Below are 20,669 nucleotides of genomic sequence, written 5' to 3'. Positions count from 1 at the left end.
CCCTGCTAAGTGGCAGAGCTTCAGTTCAAACCCAGGCAACCTGGCTCCAGTGGGCATGAACCTAATCACTAGGCAGCACTGCCCCTCCATGGTATTTGGGTTCAAATGCAGGGCTTTCTGGGTCTAGGGCCTAATGATTTTCTCTTACATCACGGTACCCTGGGCCTCTGGGAGCCCTGAATCTGGCTTGTTGGGTGCCATAAACATGGCTGAGCTCTACAGAGCTGCTCAGAGTTCCCAGTCATCTACACCCTGGCCCCCACACAATGTTTTCACATCTCTGTTCCCTCTGCCTGGCATGACCTTCCCTTTGCTCTCCTATGTTCCGTAGCTGGTTACTTCTGACATAGCTCATTCCCCTCTCCCTTAGGGAGGCTTCCCTGACTACTCTCACTGACCAACTGAGATTAACAGAGCTGCTCTGTGTCCCTGCAAAGCCCTGTGCTCACTTGTCTCTGGTTTTGGGGGAGGGACTAAGAGTGGCTGTGGCCTCACTGAGTTAGAGACAGTAGCAGGCACAGCTGGGAAGCCAGAGTCAAGGAGAGATGCAAGCATTTCCTAGGTGCAGGAACCAGACATGGTGTTTCCTTCTGCCAGATCAGAAAACACAAAGAGCCAAGTAAGTAACCTTCTTCCTAGAGACACATGAGACCTCTGAGAGGCTCACTTCGGCAAAGGACAAGGACTTAAATGAAGGGAAACACCAGCTTTACCTGGAACATCTGAATGATGTTATTGATAGGTGACAGAGAAAGAGACAGAGAGAGACACAGAGAAACACAAACACACACAGACACATACAGAGACAGAGAGAGATACAGAGATACACATACAGGGAAACAGAGACACAAAGTGAGGCAGGGAGAGATAGACAAAGAAGCACACAGGGAGAGACGGGGGACAGAGAAAGAAATAGAAAGAGACATACAGAGGGAGAAATAGGGAGACCCAGAGACAGGGAGAGATAGAGACAGAAAAAGAGAGACAGGAAACACTGAGACAGAAGAGAACATAGAGAGGGGCAGAGAGAGATAGAGACAGAGAAAGTGAGAGAAAGACAGAAGCAGAGAAAGAGAGAGAGAGAGAGAGATGAGGAGAGAACACACCCCTGCAGAGACCAGGCTGAGTGCTGCACATCCAATCCTATCACCTTCAGGTGTCCGCAGCCTCCTGCCCAAGCTTGGGAGGGCAGATGGCCAGCCTGGCGGTGCTTCTGGCAGGCAGGTGCTGCCCTAATGAGTAATTTAGCAAGTTTACTCTGGAGAACAGCAAAAGCACACTAATAGGCATCTTAAATTTATCACGTCCCAAACAGAACTCTGTTTCCTGCCATCTCCCCCACTCCAAACTGTGCTCTTTTCATCTTCCCATCTCAGTAAAACTACACTTGGTTGTTTAAGATAGAAATGTGGGGAGATCCCATGATTCTTCCCTCTCCAGCCATCCCCCACACACCATAATCAACCCTCCTCCTTAACACAGCCTCTGAGTGCATCTACTTTGTCCAACTCCACAGCCACCACCCGGGTCCAAGCCACTGTCATCTTCACCTGGACCAGCGAGGAAGCTCCCATCTGCCGTCCCTGTTCCCTGCACCTGCTCCCCCGCCATGATTCTCACCCTTCAGAGGATGGCACTCGAGCTTCTTTCACAGCCTGCAGGGCAGCGTGGGGAGGGGCACATACATCATCTGGATTCCCTTCCCTTCATTCATTTTCTACACCCAAACTAAACTAGCCCTTCTATTTCTCAATCAAGCTGACCTCACTCTCCAACGTCCCTGCCCCACTGCCTTGAGGCCTTAGCACTTGCTCTTCCCTCTGCCCAGAATGTTTTCCTCTGTCTTCCTCTTGCTGCCTCCTTGTCATTCAGGTCCCACCTCTAATGTCATTCCTCAGCATCCATTCCTGACCACTCCATTTAAATGTTGACCCTAGTGTACTTCACCAACTATAGTAGGCTCCCCTTATACATGGTTGGGGCGGGTATGTTCCCAGATACCCCACGGATGCCTGAAACTGTGGATGGTACCAAACCCGCTCTGTGCTGTTGTCTTCCTATGAGAAAGCTTAATTTCTATTTTTGGGCACTGTAAGAGATTAGCAACAATAGCTCATAATAAAATAGAACAATTTATTGCCACATACTGTAATGACAGTTATATTAATGTGATCTCTCCCTCAGAATATCTCGTTGTGCTGTACTCACCCTTCTTGTAATGATGTGAGATAGTAAAATGCCTACGTGATGACATGAAATGAGGTGGAAGACATGGGGATGGGGATGCAGTGTATAGGCTACTGTGATCTTCTGACGCTACCTCAGGAGACCATCTGCTTCAAGATGGAGGTGGACCACTGATAGCTGAACCTACAGGAAGTGAAACCATGGATAAGGGAGCCCACTGTGCATCTTCTTCTATTATCCTGCAGCATTTTCCTTATATTAAGAGTGGGTTCACTTCCTGCCAGATTCCCCCATGACCCTGCTTTCTCCATCCTCATCCAGGCACCAAGCACAGCACTTGGACATGGGACTGGCACAATGGGCCCTTGGGAAGCATCTGGTGAAGAACTCTGGGATTCGGGGGCGGGGGGCACAGGCTGAGCCCTGACAGAGACAGTTACCTGGTGGGGCTGGACTGGGAGGGGGCCCCTGTGGAACACACAGAACTGCAGGGTGACAGTCCTGCTCCCACGACTTTGTTGCCTGATAGAGAGACAATGCACACAAGGAAGTACCTTGTCCAGGGTCACTCAGTGAAATAGAGGCCAGGCCAGGCCCAGAACAGAACCAGAACTAGCTGAGTTTTCAGCTAGTGTCTTTTTCTGACTACAAAATTACCACAATTAAAATATAAGATTCTCTGGATGTCAATGCACAGTTGCTAGTCATTTGCTTCACTCTCCCCAGACATGGAGCACTTTTCTCTTCAAGAGCAGAAAGTAGTAGCCACCATGTGGCCCACGGCTTACTAGCACTGAACTCAAGACAACTGTCATCTCATTAATCCTCACAGAACCCTGTGAAGCAAATGCTACCATTAACTCTACTTCACAGGTGAGAAACTGAGGCTGAAGAGGGTAAAGCGACCTGCAAGAGCATCATGTACCAGGTATGAGGCAAAATTCAATCTTGCCTCTACATCAGTCTAGTCCATCTCCAGAGGCAGACCTTCAATCACTGTGCCACCCTGGCTTGCTGGCCCACCCTTCCCCCAACTCTCCTGGTGCTAAACATCAGTGGGGTACTCCCTGTAACCTGACACCTATTGGGCAGCCTGTGACAGGCTGCAGTGCCCTTCACCTCAGAGCGCCTAAATCCAGGCACTGGTTCAGAAGGCTCAGGGAACAGCTTAAATACGCAGGCTCTGCTGCAATTACGGGGACACAGCTCCCTCTCGTAGGCTAGGAAAGCTGGCAGCCTCACCACTTGTGCAAAGGGGCAGGTGTGGGCAAGGCTAGCATACATATTTCCAATAAAGGAAGGGGGTGGCAACCACCACCGCTGGCCCACTGTGTGGCCCGAACAATAGTGATCAGATGATGATGACAGTAATGCTAATATCAGTAATAATAGCACCTGATATTTATACACTGTTTTCTATGTGCTAGGTAGTGTTTTAAGCCCTGTTCCTATATTAAACCAATTAGTCCCAACGGTAATCCCTTGTTATTATCCACTTACATACAGAGGAAACTAAGGCCCAGAAAGCTAGAGTAACTTGCACAGTTGTCACCAAGATTCTATGCGGGATAAGGATTCAGCTCAGGTGGTTTGGACTCCATTCTATCCCTAGGCATCCCCAAGGCAAGTCACCCCTCTACCCATGGGCTTCTTTGCTTATCTATAAAATGAGGGGTTCAGCCCTGAGGAACTCGGTGGCATATCTTTGATTCTTACTTTCGGGACAAGAACCAGACATAGAAAAGTGATTTTCTCTCTCTCACTTCCTTTATCCTGATGCCTAATAATATTTGTCAGACTATATTAATAAAAACATCGCCTGCATTCTTGCTATATGCCAGGCACTCCGTTAAGCATGTCACCTGCACTCCTTCCTGTACTCCTAGCGATCCTAGGAAGAAGGTTCTAGTACTCTGAGAGCTGAAGGTTCAGTAACTTGCCCAAGGTAACACATGGAGGACGTGGCTAACTCTAACCAGTTTTGTCTGACTGGAGTCTAGGCCACTGACTGCAGGCTTTGCCTGTTTATTTCCACTCCTCCCTCTTCCTGCAGCAGCTGAGCTCCTGAGTACAGGGAAGGTGTTATCAGTGCCCTGGGCTAGCACTGCACAGAGAACAGGCTTGATGGACTGATGATGAATTAACAGAGTGAGTAGATGAAAAGAAGGAAAGAAAGGGGAAGAAAAAGAATGATCTAAGAAGAAAATGAAAATGGAAGGAAGAAGAAGAAAAAGAATGGGGGTGGTGGTGAATGAATAAAATAATGAAACAAAATAAAGAAAAACATGTAAGAAAACAGAAGACTCAGACAATGAAAAAAGGAAAAAGGAACAGATTAGAGGAATCCCAACCAATGCTGTGCCCTCACTCACTGCCTGCTCAGCAGTGGCTTACTGTCCCCCAAAAGCAGCCTTGGGAAGTGGCTAGCCTAGCCAAGCGGCAGTAATGCCCCCTCAGGCAGGAACCATGATACCAATGGTTGATGACATGAGAGAGGCAGAAGGAAGCGCCCACGGGAAGCAGAGCTTTCATATCCTAGATTTCCACCCAAAGATCCCCAGCAGCTGCTGCTGACTCCTTCCGGAGAGCAGCCCTCTCCTCTGTCACTCGCAGGCAAGGAAGGGCTTTTTCACAGCCGGATGGGAATGGCGGCTTTGGCAGCTGCCTCCTCTAGCCCACGCAGAAAACATCCATTTCTGTTGTACTCACCGGTAAAACTGCTAAAGAAAAGCCAGACTTGCCTTCACACCCACCAATTTTCACCTCCATTATTTCTTTAAAGCATGAAAAGCTTCTCTCACATCCTTTCCCAGGGGGTTGGGACTTGCCTAGGGACAGAATCCTCCCCAAGATGCAGAACATGGCACGACACTGGGTCTCATGGCTCTCCTGTCTTTTTTACTGAAGAAGCTGTTCTGGGACTTTTGCCTCTCTGCCCCCAAGGGCCCATGACTCAGTTTTGCAGAGCCTGCAACAGCAGAGCAGAGAGCCCTAGTCAGGAAATCCTGTTTCAAAACCCCCTGGTGCTCCTGCCAGGGCTCTTTTCCTTGGTGATGCCCCACCAGAATCACCCCCAACATTATGAATATGTACCAGATAATGAGCATTTTCAATATGCCAGGCTCAGCATCAAGCAAGAAGTATCACTTTCCATCCTCACAGCCATCCTGGGAGATGAATGTCACCAATTCCATTCTAGGGTTAAGGAAATCCATGTTCAAGGAGGTGAAATAATATGTCTAAGGTCACCCAGCCAGTATAGCAAGGAGTCAGGATTCAAATTTAAGTCTGTCTTTCCTCAAAGGTCATGTTCAAAGTTGCTATACCATGATGTCTCCAGATAGGTATTTTAGTTTCTACATTTATGGATATTACTCCCTTTCCCCCTTTAGATCTTTATTCAAATGTCACCTTTTAAAAAATTGTAGCCCCTCCTCTAACACCAATTCCCCTTCTTTTATCTGTAATATCCGCTACCATGTAACATATTATATATCTTAACCTTTGTAGTGTCTGCTTTCTGTGCTCTCTCCAACTTGAACGTGACCCCCATGAAGACAGGAATTTTGTTGGGTTTTTTTTCACTGTCACATCATAACCCCCAGAAAGGGTTGGCACATAGGAGGCATTCAAAAGATATTTGTGAATCGAAGAAACTTGGTAAATCCATCTCTTGCATTGCCAATGGTTTCTTAGATATCTCTATATTATAAACTTTTTGAGCACAGGGATCATATCAAATTCACCTTCAGACAGCCCCATAACAGAGAAAAGGGGGTTATTTTGGGTATGGGGTTCAATAAAAGGGAAGCTTTGATACTGTCTTCATCTCTCAACTTCTAGCTCAGACATGCATAATCTCTTGTGTGGACCACTGCAGAATCATCCTTTCTGGTCTCCCTGCGTAGAATTAGGTCTCTTTCAAATGCATTTCCATAGCACAAACTTCGGAGACATTTTTTAAAAATAAAAATCTGACCACATCACTTAAATATGGCAGCTGCTCCTTGATGTCAGTCCAAGCCCTTCCATGCAGCACTGAGACCCTTTCTAATCTATGCCAGTTTTATTTCCAGCTTCATCTGGCAACATAGTATTCACTAACACTTACCTGCTTACCTGCCATGTGGTCTTGTGCCTTTGCAAATGCTGTTCCTGCCTCTTGGAATGGCATCCGATTTTACTCTTCTTTAAGCTCCTCCTCACCCCACTGGATTAGTGAACTACATTCATCTTTCAATACTCAGCTCTAGGCTCAGGAAGCCTTCCTAAAACTCCTGCTCTCTCTCTGGCAAGGAAACTTCAAAATTCTCTCAGATCACACTGTACTCCTTCTGCACTGTGGGGACATCTCTTGCATAGCAAATTCAACCACCCAACTGCTATGGACTGTTTGTGTCACCCGCAAATTCCTATGTTAAACCCCTAATCCTCAGCATGATGGTGTTTGGAGATGAGGCTTTTGGGAGATAATCAGGTCATGAAGAGACACACAGAGAGCTTATGCCCTCTTTCCCTGCTCTCCACAATGTTAGTAAAAAGATGGCCATCTGTGAACCAGGAAGAAGGCCCTCACCAGAACCCCTGATTATGAACTTTGCAGCCTCTGGAACATGAGAAATAAATGTCTATTGTTTAACCACCCAGTCTACAGAAATTTGTTACAGCAGCACAGTTGAGAACCTTAAAATAAGGCCGGAAAGGCCTCTAGATCCATGAGTCTACAAAACCTCTCTCCGAACGTAACAAAAAAAGGAAAAGTCCCGTTAGTCAGAGCCTGTTGATTCTTCCTTAGAGAACAATGCACGTATATTTGGTCATTTGCCTTCCCTGACTTCATCTAAACAGACGTGGTAAATTAGAAAGAATTCTACTGGAGGAAAATATACCAGCTACTTGAAAACAATTTTAGAAGAACTCTAAAACATAATAACCTAGGGCCATTTAGTATACAGGCAAACAGTTCCACATATAACAACAACTTTTAGGAGCATCATGATACTACAACACCTTATGTTGCTATTTTGAGCCTCACAATGGATTTAGCATATTGTTACTAACTAGACAAAATTTAAAAAGAATAAAAATAGTAATGTTTAACCCAAAAGCTAAAATCAAAAAAAGAAAAATCTTTTAACATTAAAGTGTATTACTGAGATAGTCCCTGCAGGGAATAATAACCCTGTGAATGCCGCACAACAGGGCCTGGGCTGCAGTAACTACAGTGCCAGTGTTACTGCAGCCACTCTGGCTTCTTGATCCCTCTCATCCTCTACAGATGCCCCTAGAGGGCATATGTGGCATAACAGTTAAAAGCATGGGCTCCGAAGTCAAAATTCCCTGGCTTAATATGCCAGCTCTTCTACTTTGTAGCACTGTGCCCTTGAGCCAGTCATTCATCTTTCAGTGCCTCGGTTGCTCATCATAAAACAGAAATAACTGTTCCATCTCATCCATAGGCTTGTTGGGAGAATTTGATGGTTTAATCCATATAAAGTGCTTTGAACTATGCTTGGAATATAGTGATTAGTAGTTGTGCCACAGGAAGCTATGGCTCAGCATCCTTGGGAAGTAGGCAAGTTCATGTGTGAAAAGGAAATGCAGAGTCTGTAAGCTTCAAGAAAGGCCCAAAGTGGTCCTGGGGACAGGGCATCCTGCAAACCCCCCTGCCGGCTCATTCTCTCCTCAAAGATACTTGGTCACATGAGACTTTGAAAGCACAACAGCCACCCTGAACAACCAGCATTGGACTGCCTGGTACATTTCACCACGTGGGCCCCTTGTTAGTACCTGGGGAGCCTCTGGGTGGTGGCAACCACTTTAGACTCATTGAGCACAGGAAGTCCCATGACCCATCACTAACTCCCAGACAGGTTCTCTCTGGTCAACAGTCATCATTATCACCCCACCTACACTGTTCTAGGATCCAGCCAGTCTCTATAGTTCTTCCAAGTTTTACTTTTGCTCTTCCCTCACAAAAGCTATGCCATGCCTGGCTGCCCTTTCCACAGGTTTTTTCAAGTCACAATTTCCACCAAACACTCAAAATTGACATCACCTCTTCTCTGAAGTGCCCACAGTTTTCCCAAGAGTTTCTCGTAATAGTCAGTCAATCACCTGCACAGAATGATTTGTGGAGTTGATAACCATAGGTCTCTTACTTTTGGGGCAGGAGCCTAGCCAGCTGCATTTTTAATAACCTTTTCCCCTGATTCTTACAGACATTGAAGTTTGAGAGTGGCGGTCCAGAAAGCTGGCCTCACAGATCTTACACTTAGTAAATTTTCCATCATCTGTGCTCCCCTAGTTCATTTCACATAACCTCTGTGAGCACAGAGGTTGTATGTATTCCAGGTGAACTGTTTATAATACGTACCTGAATTATATTTAAATTCTCAGTCCCTCCAGCACTATAGTCATCCTTGATGTCTCTTTTCTCTCACATTCCACATTCTACCCATTGTCAAGTTCAGATGGCTCTACTTTCAAAAGATTCCTTGATTCTGACCACTTTTCACCTCTTCCACCCAAATGACTTTAGTCCAAACTGCCATCATCTCTCACCATGAATTACTGCAATGGTCTTCTGCTGATTCTTCTGCTTCCACCCCTCCCACACTACAGAATTCAGAATAATTCCTTAAAAACAAGTTAAATATTTATAGATCACATATTTAAGAAAACACTGATATCTAGAAGATATAAAGAGTACTCAAAACTTAGCAGCAAGAAACACAAAAGCAATTTAAAAAGTGGGGAAGAGATTTGAACAGACACCTCACTAAAGAGAATATAAGGATGGCAAATAAGCAGGTGAAAAGATATTCAATCACTGGCTACTAGGTAAATGTAAATTAAAACCATGGAAAGATACAATTAAACTATTAGAATGGCTAAAATAAAAAAATACTGACAATGACAAGTACTGGCAAGAATGCATAGTAAGTAGAATTTTTACATATCGGTGATAGGAATGCAAAATGGTAAAACCAGACTGGAAATTGTTTGGCAGTTTCTTATAAAGTTAAGTGTAAATTTATTGTTATATCCCAGCAATCCAACAGTTGGGTATTTACCCTAGAGACCCAAAATGTGTGTTCATAAAAAAAATCTGAGAACAAATGTTTATAGCAGCTCTATATGTAACTGCCAAAACCTAAAACAACCCAATTGTCCTTCAAGGGTAAATGAATGGACAAACTGTGGTACATCCACACAATGGAATTCTAGCCAGCAATAAAAATGAACAAACTATTGACATCTGCAATAACACGGATGAATCTCAAAGGCATTGTGTTCAGGGAAAGAAGCCAGCCTCAGAAGGTTACATACTGTATGATTCCACTGATGTCACCTCAGAAAGACAAAATGGCCGTGATGGAAAGTAGAGTTCTTGTACCAAATGTTAGAGATGAGGAGTTTGTGACTACAAAGGGACATTAGGAAGAAGCTTTCTGGGTGATGAAACTGTCCTCATTGTGATGTTGGTACTTCCATGAATCTACACATGTGGCTACACATGTGGTAAAAGTCATAGAACTAAACACCAAAACAATATCAAATTTACCATATGGCAATTTAAAAAACAAAACCAATTAAAAGAATAAGTCAAACCATGTAACATCCTTACTTGAAACCACTAACTAAGAATAGAGTCCAAACCTCTCTCTATAGCCCATGAGTCCCCATCAGACCTGGTTCTGGGTATTCCTCTAGTTATACCTTCTCAAACTCTCCCCCTGCTGAAATAGCAACTCCTCAAAGACCTTTAATGGACTTTTCTATAAGGCCCCTTCCTATGCCCTTACACTGTTTTATTTTTTCCTCAAGGGCCTTGTCACTGACTGACATACCATAATGTAACTATTTTGTGGTTATTTTCCATTCCTCATCAGAATATAAGATCTACAAAGGTAGCGATCTTGTCTGCATTGTTCATTGATCTATTCCCAGCACCTAGGATGCTGCCTATCACAGTATAAGAACTCGATAAATATTTGTTAAATGGATGAATACATAAGCCCAAGGAATGAAAATTCAGTGAAGAAATCCACAATGCTTTGAATCTGGAGCCATTCTTTGGCTTCTGTAGCACCCCTCAAATTACATGCCCACTTGGCCCCTGAGTAAGTATCCCAGCCCAGAATATTTAAATCAGCCCCTGGGGTTTTAAAAATATAGGGGCACCTGGGTGGCTCAGTGGTTTAAAGCCTCTGCCTTTGGCTCAGGTCATGATCCCAGGGTCTTGGGATCTAGCCCCGCATTGGGCTCTCTGCTCAGCAGGGAGCCTGCTTCTTCCTCTCTCTGCCTGATTCTCTGCCTGCTTGTTACCTCCGTCTGTCAAATAAATAAATAAAATCTTAAAATAAAATAAAATAAAATAAAAATGTATTAGGCGCAACATATCCCTTCTGAGTGCAGCTTTCTGATGCTTGGTTAGGTGACTGCCATGAAGATGAGCTAGGAGGGGACAAGGCTGCAAGCAAATGCATTCTTAGAATAATGTCACATAGGGTTTCCTGAAAGTTTGTACAAAGTTATATAGAAATGCTACTCATGTGGGCAAAGAAGTTTGAGATGAGAGTGAAGGGGGAAAAAAAACCCAACACCTCTCTGTAACATCTTTGGTGGAGAATAAATAAAGCAGCCATTTATAGAACACCTACTCTATATATGTTCAGACACTCTCTAAAGGTTCTCATTTAAGTCCCCATCCACTCTTCAAGGTGGGCTTGACTGATCACATTTTCACAAGTGAAAAAACAAACATGGATTGGTTAAGTAACATGGGCAATGACACATAATGATAGGTAATGGCTAGTGTTTTGAATTTAGGTCTGTGAAGCTTCCAACCTCATTCTTTTTCCACTTTGGATTTTAGAAACAGTATTCAAAGGCAAGAGGGTGAACACTGTGGAGAGAAGCCAAACAAGACTGGCTTCAGATAGGAAATGGCAGCCTGGACACAGGTGGCCAGGTTCTTCTCTAAAACTTTTCAGAGACCTGCATAGACAAGTATGCTAAACCAAGATGCTTATTTCCCTTCAGTAAAATTATACTGAGCATCTATTCTGTAACAGTTCCTGGGTTTGAGGTTTCCATTACATTATCTCATTTAATTTTCACTATCATTAAAAACAAACTGTTAAACACATTTAATGGTATTAAAGACTGGTTAACCACAGAGAACAGCATTATACTTATAAGCAAGCAGGACAGTTGAGAATTCTCCACCCCCTACCCCATGGAGGTGAGAAATTTAGAGTTACTTTAAACACAGAACAGTAGGAAGACCCAAACAACTCTCTTAGTCTAAATCAGTGTTTTACACACTAGTTAGCATATGAATTACCATTTAGGGTTGCATACATAAAACTACATTAATGCAATTTTTTGGCAATTAAAATACTGTCAACAGTTATTTTGGCTATGAATGATTTCCACCCCATACTCTATGGCTTTGGACCCTAAAGACTAAAATGCAGCTCTGTTCTAGTCTAGGCCTCTTTTCATTTACTCCTGCTTACAAATAATCAAGAAATCTTAAGTCTACAAGGGGCATTAAAAGCTACCAAGTGCTACTCTTAGCTGGGGGCAGTAATCCCTGAGGGTCCACCCTCTTCTGATGACAAGGGTGGGGAAGATAGGACAGACCCATTGAATAGCTCCTACCATCAGTACACTTTTCTTCTCTAAGTCCTTCCCATCTACTTCCCTTCAACTTCCTCCCATTGCTGCTAGTTTTGCTCTTCAGCCCAGCAGAATAATTATAACCCCTCTTTCCTATGATAATCATTAGGATGTTTGAAGCCTGTGTTAAGATTGTTAAGAGGATTCTTTCTTAACGTTACAGTGATGAAGGAAGGAGTCAAGTATCTGCATATACTGTAATAACAATAATAATAATAACTGTAATAATTACAATTTTTAATAAAAAATTGGATGGTTTTTATTTCTGGGTGTACATCTCAGCAGTCCAAGATACTGACACCTACCTCTCCATTAGGCAGCTCCGTTGATTAATTAAGTTCCACATTTTGGGAAACATGCAGCTTAGTTGGAAAGACAAAGAAGAGAGACCACATATCATACAGCAAGTATTCTTATAATGGTATAAATTAGGTGCCAGCCACACACACAGTAATAGGGGCAGGGTCCCACCCACTCTTGCTCATCCTGCAAGAGAGATCGCTGACCTGTGAGTTAGACTCTCATGAAACACAGTTTGCATCATGAGGCTCCTGAAAGAAACTGACCAGGTCTCATACTTAGCTTGTTTACCACCCTCCTTTCATGGTTCAGGCACCTGCCACAATGCCAAGTGGAGGTTAAGTGTTCAGTGATTCTTACTTCAACCCATTGGCACTTCAAATAGGACTGGCAAGAATAGACAAAGTTAAGAATAGCTAAATTCAAATGATCCCAAATTTCTCAGATGAAGGTATTTTTTTAAAACTTATTAATAACAATATACCTTCAAACACCTAAGTCAAGGAGTCTTGGTCTCCATCCCGGCTATCTACCGACTCACTGAGTAACAGGGAACAAGTCACCTAATTTCTCTGGACCTCCATTTTCTCAGCTATAAATCGAGGGACCTGGTCCAAAAGATTGTAAGGTCCTTTTCAGACCCAGGGTCCCCTAATTTTCTGCTGTCCCAGATATTAAACTGGATAGTCCACATTCAGCCATTAATCTGGCTGAAATAGTCCATCTTAAAATCAGTTCTTGATCTGAAGTAGAAAGAAGAACATGCATGGAAGCAAAGGAGGGAGGGTAAGGATTCCAGCTCCAGCCCTTCCATTACCCTGACATGCACCACCATCCCAGTATGGTCACAGGCACAAATACCAGTCTCAGCATTTACTGTATGATGATCTTGGGTAATTTCGTATCTGTAGAGTGGGGTTAATTCCATGTATTCTAAGGCTACTGAGGGAGTTAAATGAGTTAAAACATAGATACAGCCCCACACTTAGAGGACTCATGCTGCATATTCCTTTATTCAAAGATTCTTTACCTATCCAACCCATTTAATCAATAGCCTTAGATTACAAAGGCTTTTTGCAATCCAAAGCACAAACAGCCAGAGCTATGAGGGCTCTAAAAGTCAGCTAGTTCAACTCTCTCCAGCCCCTGTGATTGACAAATGCAGAACACAAGGCTCAGAGGGACACAGTGACTTGTCCAAGGGCTCATATGTTCCTCAGCAGCAAAGTCTAACCCAGAACACAGGGCGGCAGAGGCCAACGGTCATATAAGACACAAAGAGAACACTCTGCAGGCTCTACTTTCCCTAAAGAAATTGAAAACTCCCCACACATAATCAAATTCTGAAAAATAAAAATAATAGAACTTTTTACTTATGTATTTTTTGGAGAGGAAGTAAACAGAGAAGTAGCATCATAGCTTGTCTGTAAAATGCAAACTTTGTTGAATTACCTATGAAATGAAGGCCAGAGTTTCTTATCATCAGCCTTTTCCAGTTACTCTGCTCCCCTCTCCCCACCCCACCCTATTTCTACTTTTTTCAATTTATACCATGAGGCTACATGCTTACATTAAGACCTCTGGGCAAGGTGAGAAGTTTCAGGCTGGGGCAATAATGCATGGCCCACTAAAAACACAGAAGAAAACTGTCACAGCTAAGCTATCCAATAATGCAAAAATAGTTTTTCTCCCACCTTAGGAGCTCTAGCATGGGACAACTAGGAAAGCCAAATTCATTAAGGCACACTGATAACTCAAGTGTCAGGACCCAAAGGTCCCCTCAAAGGACATGATTAAACCCTGAGACCAATCAGGTGTTTCTGGAGAAACCTCAGCCTAGAGTCTACCGAGGGCTACTCAGCCAAGTGGGAGCACTGAAGACAGAGTCCAGACAATATGAGGAAGAGCCTGGATTTTAGCTGGCTCCTAGGAGACAGCCCTCGCTTGAAACTCCCCTGCTGCCCAAGGTTCCCAGAGCAAAGCATTTATCTGCAGAGATCATTTGACAGAAAGCTATACCAAGAGTATGCTTGTTTATCGCTCTGGTCGGCACAATCCCTGGCCGGTGTCTCCCAGAATTCAGAGGGCGCTAATCCAAGCCACATACTGTGAACTTGAGTATACAGACCCAAAGCGGGAAACCATCCTGCCCAAGCCTACACCGCATGCCAGGGCTATGGGATGGACCTATGTTTGACCTTCAGTCTAGAGCTGTTTCCTTTCTCTAGACCTCCAGTCTAGAGCTCCTTTCTGCTAGGCCCACTCCCTCTTCCAAAACCCTGGGCTCACCTCCCGGTTCTGAGGATCCCGCCAGGTTGAACAATGCTCAGTAGCAGGTGACAGTTTAGCAATTCATCCAGTGGGACATTTGTAGGCCAGAGCAGCAGGGGCTGTGCCTGTCCCCAGTGGCAAGGAGAGACTGCCGCGTGGAACTTTGAAAGGGTTCTCTCTTCCCTAAAGGATCCTGATCCTCCTCCTCCTCCTCCTCCTCCCCTTCTCCCTCCTCCTCCTCCTCCTCTGTAGTACTACGGAGACATGTGCTCTGCTTGGAAAGAGGTAAGGAGGAAGATGCTGCTGTTTATTGGAAGGAGAAGGGCAACAATCTGCTGAGCTGGGCTTTATACTCACACCTAACAGAAGAGGAATGGAAAAAAAAAAAAAATAGCTCTGTCTGCTGCCACAGAATTATTAACCCTTGGGCTCCAGCTTAGCTCCTCACACAGCTGAAGCAGCGAGAGAAACAATACACTTAACCAATGGAGTGCCAGCCAAAGACATTACATCATCGGTCAGCACTGTCATTGGCTAATAATTCCTAGAAGGCAAAATTCTGCTTTTAGGTGCTTAACCCTTTCATGTTCATCATAGCAATGACTCAAGTATTTGGTCAAGCCAAGGTTCCTGGACTTGCTTTTACCAGGATCATGTGGGCTATTTCTAAACATACAGAACACTGTGCTCCATCCTGAACCATCAGAGCCTTCAGAGGAAAGATGGATATCTGTATTTCAAATAGTGCAGAGTGCGAGGACTTAACTAACTAGTCTTTTCAGAAACTCTTCCTCTCCAAAAGATAAAAGAGATATTGTTTTTATGAGCATTTATTATGTACTTAATGCTTCACAGTGTCATTTCATTTATTTCTTACATTAAGCAATGCACACTACTGGCTCCATTTCGTAGGTATAAAAAGTAAGGCTCAGAGAGAATAAGTCACTTGCTCAAGAGATGAAGCCTGGCTTTGAAAACCAGGCTGTTTGCACTCTACCTGGCTACTCCTCTGAAGCTTGAAATCAAACTAGGCCAGTTGTCTGCTTACTACTTCCAGAGTTATAGAAAATATAGGAAACCCTCTCAATAAGTTGGAAAATGCCAGTAACCTATGAAGAACTGGGGAATGAAAAGAATGGTGAATTCCCACAGCAGGTGTTCAGATATCATGAACCCTCCAGAGAATCATCTCTTTCTGCTTCTGCTGCAAATATTAGCTTGCGGTCATTTTCTCTAGGAAGCCTCCTGCTACTCCCAAACTGGGGCAAATGCTTCTGCTCCAGGTTCCTAAGGTGCCCTGTATCAGTGGACTGCAGTTGCTTGTTTACTGGGTAAACTCCACAAAATTAGAGCCATTTCTACTTTCTCCACCAACATATGCCCAGCACAGTGCCTGCCACATGTGAGTATTCAGTCAGGGTGGGGAGAGGAGGAGGGGAGGGAAGGCCCTTGCTAAAGTTCTAAATGGCATCATGCTGAGATGGGAATGGCAAAGCACTGGAAGCCAGGAGATGCTCAAGAACAAAGTGTCTGGCCTTGGGCAAGTTCATGTGGGGGCCAGGGGAGAAGGGTTAGTTTTCTCATCTGAAAATGAAGACAACAGCACCTCTTTCATTGGTAGGTATGAAGATCAAATTAAAGAATGATCCAGGCTGTGATGTGCTCCTTTACACTGCCTCTCCCTAGATTTCATCCATTTTTGTTGGCTGACATCTAAGTGCTGACAACTCCCATATTTATATCTCCAGCCCAGACCTCCCCCTAGGCTCCATGTGGATGTCTCACGGGTATCTCTAAGACAGCACGTGAATTCTACAACCTGCTCCCCTCCCAGTCTCCTCCACTCTGTTATTGGTTCTCCCATCCACCCAATTTTTCCTTTTTTCTTTTTTTTTGGGGGGAAATTGAGATGAAATTCACATAACACAAAATTAACCATCTTAAAGTGTACAATTCAGTGACATTTAGTACATTCATAATGTTGTGCAACCACCATCTCTTTCTAGTTCCAAAACATTTTCATCAACCCAAAAGGAAACTGTTTACCCTTTAAGCAATTATGCCTCATTTACCCTTTTCCCCCAAGTCTCTGACAAACAGCAATCTGCTTTCTGTCTCTACAGATTTGTCTACTCTAGACATTTTATATAAATGAAATCATACAACATGTGACCTTTTTTGTCTTTCTTTCACTTAGCATCTTTTTTGAGGTTCATTCACATTATAGCATATAGGAGCACTTCATTCCTTTTTACGGCTGAGTAATATTCTACTGTCAGTATATACTACATTTTATTTATCCATTCACCTGTTGATGGGCATCTGGCATCTACCCAATCTTAAACCATAAACCCACAGGTCACCCTTGATTCTTCCTTTTCCTCTATTCCCAACATCTAATGTGTTAACAAGTCCTTGTCCACTTTACAACCAAATATAACTCTATTCTTTCTACCTTTCTCCAACACCACTGCTGTTCCGTACCTAAGACACTAACATCTCTCACCTAACTCTGAGTCTGTGACAAAATCCTATTGCTCTCCCTCCTCCATTTTTCACTTGGTAGCTACATAAACCAGATCATCCATTAACTCTAGCAATATTTACTGAACACTTTTCTTCATGGGGCTTGCCTCCTAGAGGCATGACAGGCAACAAACAAATATATGTTACAACCTTAAGTCATCATCAGGCTTAAAATCCCTCAGTGACCTTTACTGCATTTTGAATAAAATCCAAGCTCAGCATGGCATTTCAAGGATGTGTCTACTTCTCCAAATTCATCTCAGGCTGTTCCCCAGTCACACTGGGCTCCTTTCCTCCACCTCATGATCCTTGAACAAGCTGCTCTCTCTGACTCTTGATCTTGGCATTGCTTGGTACTGCTGGGTCCTTCTCATCCCTCAGATCTCAATATAAATATCACTCCTCAATATGACCTTCCCTAACCATTCTGTTAAGCAAATCTACCCCTTATTCATTTCACTCATTCAAGAAATCTGTATTAATCACTGTGCTGGGATCTTGGGATAAAGTAACAGGCGACCTCCTGAAGCTTCAGTCTACTGAGGAGGACCACCAACAAGGAAATTAATAAAATGAATGATCAAGTTCTATGACGGGAGAGTAAAAGGGAGGAGACCTGCCTTACACAGAAAGGTCCAAGAAACCTTTCCGAGGAGGTTATACTAAAACTGAAGAATGAGAAAGTAAATTGGGAAAAGGGACTATTTTTTATGTAACAGGATGTTCTATCCTTCAACATTTGCTCCTGAAAAAATCAAAGCATTTAATGTCTGTCTCTCCCCTGATAGACTCCACTGCATTCCCAGCACCTAGGACAGCACCCTGCCATTTAGGAAGCACTCACTGCACATTGTTGGAATTAATAACTGATAAATAAATTAATTAATTAACCACCAGTGAAATCACTTCATGGCATGTAACAAATCACACTGTTTTGATTTCTGCTGTTGTTATTGCTATTATTTTATGGCAAAGGATGCATACTCTTGTGTTTTGGAAAAGACCAGGTTGACTATAAAACAAAAGTACCCGACTCCAAATATTACTAGACAACTAGGAGAGAACACATATAGGTAATAGGCACTCAGTAATGGGAAGTGGTAGTCACTGTGGCTATTATAATTAAAAGTCCTTTCTTCTAAAAATCCTATTTACCCAATTCTAACTTCCCAATTCACTTTCAGACACAGTCAAGAAGTTTAAAGGCAAGAGAAATGAACTCTTTTTAAATGACTGTTCTGCAGTGGATGCAGTGCCAGCCAGTTTCTGTCAAGTTACTACATTTACTTCCCAAGGCCATCCTGTAGAGGTGCCTGCTGTGGCACAGCTCTCAATCCCCCCAATTCCCCGGCCTCTGTTGACCCCCTGAAGTATGAGAGCCAAGCCTTTGAAGCCCCATGTTGACCATAACCAAAGTTATGACCCCCTGCATCTACTGGCTGGTCAACATGGGGCTTCAAAGGCTTGGCCCCCGTACTTCAGGGGATCAACTGAGGCTTCTTTTGCACTGCATCACAGGTCCACTTCTCCCTCTGCCCAATCTTGTTTTCCTTACCCCTCACCCCCTTGGACAGTGAGACCACTCCCCCAAAGTCCCACAAACCTCTGAATCTCTGAGTCTTTCTCGAGGGAACCTGACCTAATAAAGGTAGTTATGATATTTCCTTTTGAGTCACAAAACTGAAACTCAGAAAGGTTGATTACACCCTCCAGGCACACAGCTAAATGACCTTCTGATCTGACTCCCCAGTGACACCTTGCTTTTAACTACAGCCTCTAACAGTTGAGACACTGCCTCTGTAAGACAGAAAGAGAAGGGGAGAGGTACCCTTCCATTCTCCAGAGTCCATCCCTGATGACAAGGTTGAGCTCAAAGCCTCCAGAAACAATATAAAAATGGCCCGCAAGTTGTAGAATCAAATGTAATGTGGGCTACATCTCCTGGCCCCAGTCCATGCCTGGAGGCCAGGGAGCAAGGCTCCTGGGCAGCTGGGGCTCCCTTCTGGAACCAGAGTATTCACAGACAAGTCGGAACAGCAACTACAACTTAACCAGCTCTCTCTGCTGCTCTGGTCTCCATCCATTTTCCACAGAGCTGCCAGAGTGACCTGGTCACTGGTCAGAATTCCTCCACTGCACTCCATCCCAGGACAAAATTCAGATAGTCTAAGGCTGCATTTTTAAGGCCGGAGCGTGTTTTAGCCTCTTGCCCTGCCCACAGCTCTTTTCCTACCCACAGTAAGCCTTAGTCCGATGTGATTATCTGATGGAATACTGGACTTTTTCAGCTTCCTTAGCCTCGCACAAGAAAATCTATCTGGAATTCCCGCTGTCCCACCAGCCCTCCCCCTGCACCCCCTTCCCCACAGCTCTCAGCGGGGCTAACCCTCCAAGTCCTCACTCAGTGGTCACCTCCGCCCCGAAGCCCTCCAGGCTCCTCACTCCTGCTCTCCACCTCAAGTCCCCCGTACTGCAGTGTTCGGTAACTGTTCCTCCTACTGTCCCTCTTGGCCCCAAGAGGCCCTCCAAAGCCCGTCTTCGTACACCAAGGCTCAGTATAGTGCCTGGCACACAGCAGGGAGAGCCGGGTAAAGGCTGAATAAATACACGGGGCGCGGCAACCAGGGCCAGTCTTCGCTCCGAGCTCGGCCGAGGAGCCGATCGGAGATCTCCTCCTGCGCCTCAGGACGGGTGGAAATGGGAAACAGGGTGATAAATCTGACCCCCAGCCCCAGGCCAACAGGTCCTGAGGGGTCTGAAGACCTGGGCCGGGCGGAGGTCCGGCCGGGGGCCACCGTCCCGCGCCCCGGGCATTTCCCGCGCGCCGACCCGTCCGTCGCAGGGTCGGGCCCGGGCCGGGCTGCGGCAGCCTGTGGAGGCAGCGTGGCGCGGCGGCTCGTCGCCTCCCTCCCGGGCCCTCCGCGCGCCCGCATCCCGCGGGCACAGGGCCGGCGCGCCGGGGACGCGGCCGGGCGCGAGGACGCCACCGGCAGCCCCTTTCTGAGGGGCCGAGGGCGGGAGGGTTAGCTCTCAGTTTCCGAAAACCCCACAAAGTCCACTTCGCGGCGGCGCTCCGCTTACCGTGCGAGCTGCCAGGAAACCGGCGCCCGGGGCGTAGCGGGGCGGTTGCCTCCAACGCGCCGCCCGCCTGAGGAAGCGCTCAGGGTCCGCGAGCTCAGCCTCCGCACCGACCGCGCTGGAGCGTCTCTCCTCTGCCGCCTGGCCTCCCCGCCGCGCCGAGACGCCCCATTGGCTGGGGCAGCGAGGCCCCGCCCCCGGAGACTCCGCCCCCTCCGCCTCTCCCCTCCCCTCCCCCCTGCTTGCGCTTCACCTCTCTAACGCGGGAAAGTTGCTCCCAGACTCTGATCCCTCCCCGGGCTCAGGCAGCAGAGTGCGGTGATTAAGCTCGATCCCAGGAGCGTCTCGACGCCCCTTGGGGAGTGCGAAGAGTGCAGCGTCCTTGGAAGCCAGCTTTGAAAAGGGCACCTGACTTCCCAGGACCTCAGGGGGCGCCTCAGAGAGACCCCGCCGCACCGTCCGCGCGTGTCTCAGGTAGTGTGATGGGCACTCAGGGCCGGGGAACAAGACGAAGTCTGTCGCCCTCCCGTAGTTTGCATGGGGCCGGGGGATGGGGGGCAGATTAAATGCAGAGAAACAGACAAAGAAGATAATGTAAGATTGTTATGAAAGGAAAA

At 45.4% G+C, this 20,669-nt stretch overlaps 1 protein-coding gene across 2 annotated transcripts in view; it reads right to left on the bottom strand.

The window, feature by feature from the left end:
- SYN3 (synapsin III) overlaps positions 1–20,198 on the bottom strand; it is a 449,385-nt gene extending 429,187 nt beyond the window's left edge. Inside the window, exon 1 of one of the 2 annotated variants that reach the window (XM_032346464.1) lies at positions 20,056–20,198. The gene's annotated coding sequence lies outside the window, so the exon portion shown is untranslated. Of the gene's footprint in view, positions 1–14,466; positions 14,870–20,055 lie in introns of those variants that run through there. The other variant, XM_032346465.1, reaches the window with a different exon arrangement.
- Between the last annotated feature and the right edge of the window lie 471 nt (positions 20,199–20,669).

The sequence above is a fragment of the Mustela erminea genome, chromosome 6 (assembly GCF_009829155.1).
Source record: "Mustela erminea isolate mMusErm1 chromosome 6, mMusErm1.Pri, whole genome shotgun sequence".
Lineage (NCBI taxonomy): Eukaryota > Metazoa > Chordata > Mammalia > Carnivora > Mustelidae > Mustela > Mustela erminea.
This window is presented reverse-complemented; position numbering and strand designations above follow the sequence as displayed.